Genomic DNA, 3,476 nt, shown 5'->3' on the forward strand with positions numbered 1-3,476 from the left:
CTTTCAAATAATTCTTTAAGGTCAAACCAATGGTACCATTTTATGGTCCCTTCGAAACCAAACAACTTTTGTCTGAAAAATTTTTCTTTCCCGGGCTTGATTTTCGAGATATTCGACTGGATGTATTAAAATGGTCCACCCTGTATAATAAATAAAATACAGAAATGTCCTATCATCACAAATCTGGTTCGCAAAAGCGAAAAGATCGTGAACAGAGAAATTTAATTGCAAAAAGAAGACAGGCAACTCTTACTAATTTTAATTTTCACCCTAAGAAAAGTTCAGATGCCAGTGGAAATCATGATTCGACTGAAAGGCGAGTTGTTAGTCAGTTGTTTCCGTGTTTCTTCGTCCGCAACAACTGAATCTGATTGTAACCAAGTAAACCAAGCTGAACAGTTTGTTACTTCTGTTTCGCCACTTTCATCTAATCTGATGCAGAAAAATCTGCTTGTAGAAACTGACGTAAATTTTGCTGCAACGATTCAAAGAGCCACATCCACAGAACGCGAATCAGAAGTGCAATCGACATCCCAATTTTACTTGACTAAGCATCTTCACGACTATGATATTGGTACTATAGAATCTGATTTTTTACTTCCACAACTGATTGATGAAATGATTCGCAGAGGCCATGAAAAAATGCCTTCTGCCTTTCCTCGTAATCGATTGAACGAACGGTTTCCTGTATCGCTGTTGTTCAAAAACTTGCCTAATGGCGAAAAGGTGGAACGCGATTGGTTAGTTTGGAGCCGCAGTAAAGCTGCTTTCTTTTGCCTTCTGTGTCGGTTATTTAGTATAAATACAGTGAAGCGTTCTTATCTTTGTTCTCCGGGCGGATATTCGAAAAACTTGGCGTGGAAGAAAGTGTATGAAAAACTGCAATCACATGAGAATAATAAAGATCACATTCAGTGTTATGTGAAGTGGCGTGGACTGGAAATGAGTATTCAAAATGAATCTTTAATTGACAAGCTGTTATGTGAACAAATCAAAGGGGAAGTTAAGAAATGGCAAGAAATTTTAACACATATTTTAGATGTAATTTTGTTTCTGGGAGAAAGAGGTTTAGCACTGAGAGGGGAAAGCCATCTTGTTGGAAAACAAAACAACGGAAATTTTTTGGGAATTCTAGAATTGATTAGCCATTACGATCCGGTATTACGCGAGCATTTGGAAAAAGTGAAGACGTCCCAACAGCTGCACCAGCGTCTGCAATGCCACTATCTTTCGCCGGACATACAAAACGAATTTATAGATCTCTGTGCTCGTCATGTGGTACCATATTAAAAGAACGAGAAAAGGCAAAATATTATTTCTTAATTGTCAACGCCACACCCGATTCTGCTCACGTTGAACAAACTACTTTCATTTTACGCTATCTTCATTTAAATCCAGAAGAAAAAAATATACAATTGAAGAACGTTTTTTAGAATTTGTTGATTGTAATAAGAAAACTGGTGCGGCTATTGCTGATTTGATACGTGACACTTTAAAAAAACATAACATTCCTTTGACTGAATGCCGCGGACAAGATTACGATAATGGTAGCAATATGAAAGTGAATATAAAGGAGCACAAAGCTACATTCTTTGAGATAATTCGCTTGCTGTTTATTCATCCTGTTCCGGCCACAGTTTGAATCTATATGGAGTAGATTTTGCCGAATGTTGTTCCAAAGCTATTACGTTTTTCGGAGTCGTTCATCTAAAGTGCTACACCATTTTCAGCAGCAGTCCGCAGCGTTGGGAGATTTTAAAAAATAAAATTGAATCTTCACTTCACAGTTTATCCGAGACGCGATGGTCCGCCAGAATTGACGCTGTGAAACCTTTTGCAAATCATCCTGGACTTCAGAGTGCGTTAGAAGATTTAAAAACACTCAATTTGACCGCGGAAACTCGTAGAGATGTTAATGGAATCTAAAAATACCTTAGTAAATTTGAATGTATTTTAATGGCATCTATGTGGTCAAAAATTCTAATTGCCATCAATGAAAGAAGCACCGTTCTACAGGCTAGAAACACTACAATCGACGTCGAAGTTGAAAATCTTGAGAGTTTACTTTCGGCAGCAAATACGAAATCAATGGGATACCATTTTATGCGAATGTAAACTAGTCGCAAGTGGATTAAAGAATACTTCGTCAACATTACCTGTGAGTAGAAGAAAAAATAAACGAGCTAAAACATTTTCCGAAAGTGAGGATGAAGATTCCAGTAATTCCACCAGTATTACAATTACTGACGAAGATTTTAAAAGAAATACTTTTTATGTAATTGTAGATTCAGTTATTGCAGGAATTTCTAATCGTTTTACTGCAATGAATGATTTAAATAACACGTTTTCTTTTTTGTGGAAATTTACAACATTAGATGAAGAGAACATTCGGATCGATGTTAGCAATTATGTTAAGAAATACGCTGTTGATGTGTCTAAAGAATTAATAGATGAAATAATCCATTTAAAACATATTTACGAAGCAAACTTTGAAGCCGGTCTCTCTCCGTTTGATTTGTTAAACGCTATTACTTCTAATAAGTTAGATACACTGTTTTCAAATATTTGTGTAGCTTTACGAATATTTTGTACTCTGCCAGTTTCTGTTGCTAGTGGTAAGCGTTCTTTTAACGTGCTGTCCAGGATTAAAAATTTTCATCGCTCCTGTTCTACACAAACGCGTGTAACAGGATTAGGCACTATTTGCCTAGAATCGACATTGGCAAGGCAGTTAGATTTTGAAATATTAATTAATGCTTTTGCATCGGCTAAAGCATGGAAAGCGCCTTTATGTTAATCACTTTACATTTATAACCTAAGTTTAATTTCATAATATACGTACGTACATAAAAAATAATATAAAGCATAATTATATTACATTCTTGCAAAAAATGTGTTCTTGCAAATATCTGGCAAATCTATAAAATAAAATAAAAAACGAAAGAATCTTGCAAGCATGTTGAAGATATTTAGTTAATCTTTCCTTCCCTGCATTCTTTTCTTATTTAGATTAGTTTCAAAATTCTAAATCTGCCGCTCCTGGTTAAGAATAATACCTACGCAAAATGGGGGCCCGTAATTTTCTTCTCCCGGGCCCGGGTTTTTCTCTCCACGGCCCTGGCTATCGCGCGATAAATCTTGCATTTCGGCAACGCATGCACAGCAGCGAGCGGAAATGCAAGAATGCAAGCTCGCGAATTCCTCGCGAGCGAGCGCAAATCAAGGTCGCATGGGAAGACGACACCTGACTTCCCATGCCCAAATATGGTCCGATCACGGACCATTGCGAGGTGAAATAGGATACCAGGAAAATCCTATATAAGGGGCTGCCTAATCGCGCGCCCGGCAGAATTCGATTGAGAGAGTAAAACCGACGTTACGCGCCGCGATCAAGTTGCACGACACCGAGTGCCGGCAAGACAGCCGCGACGCGAACGTGAACATATACGTAGTCACGACCTTAGTGGTGAAACGGG

The sequence above is a fragment of the Wasmannia auropunctata genome, unplaced genomic scaffold (genome assembly GCF_000956235.1).
Source record: "Wasmannia auropunctata unplaced genomic scaffold, wasmannia.A_1.0 LD336090.1, whole genome shotgun sequence".
NCBI lineage: Eukaryota > Metazoa > Arthropoda > Insecta > Hymenoptera > Formicidae > Wasmannia > Wasmannia auropunctata.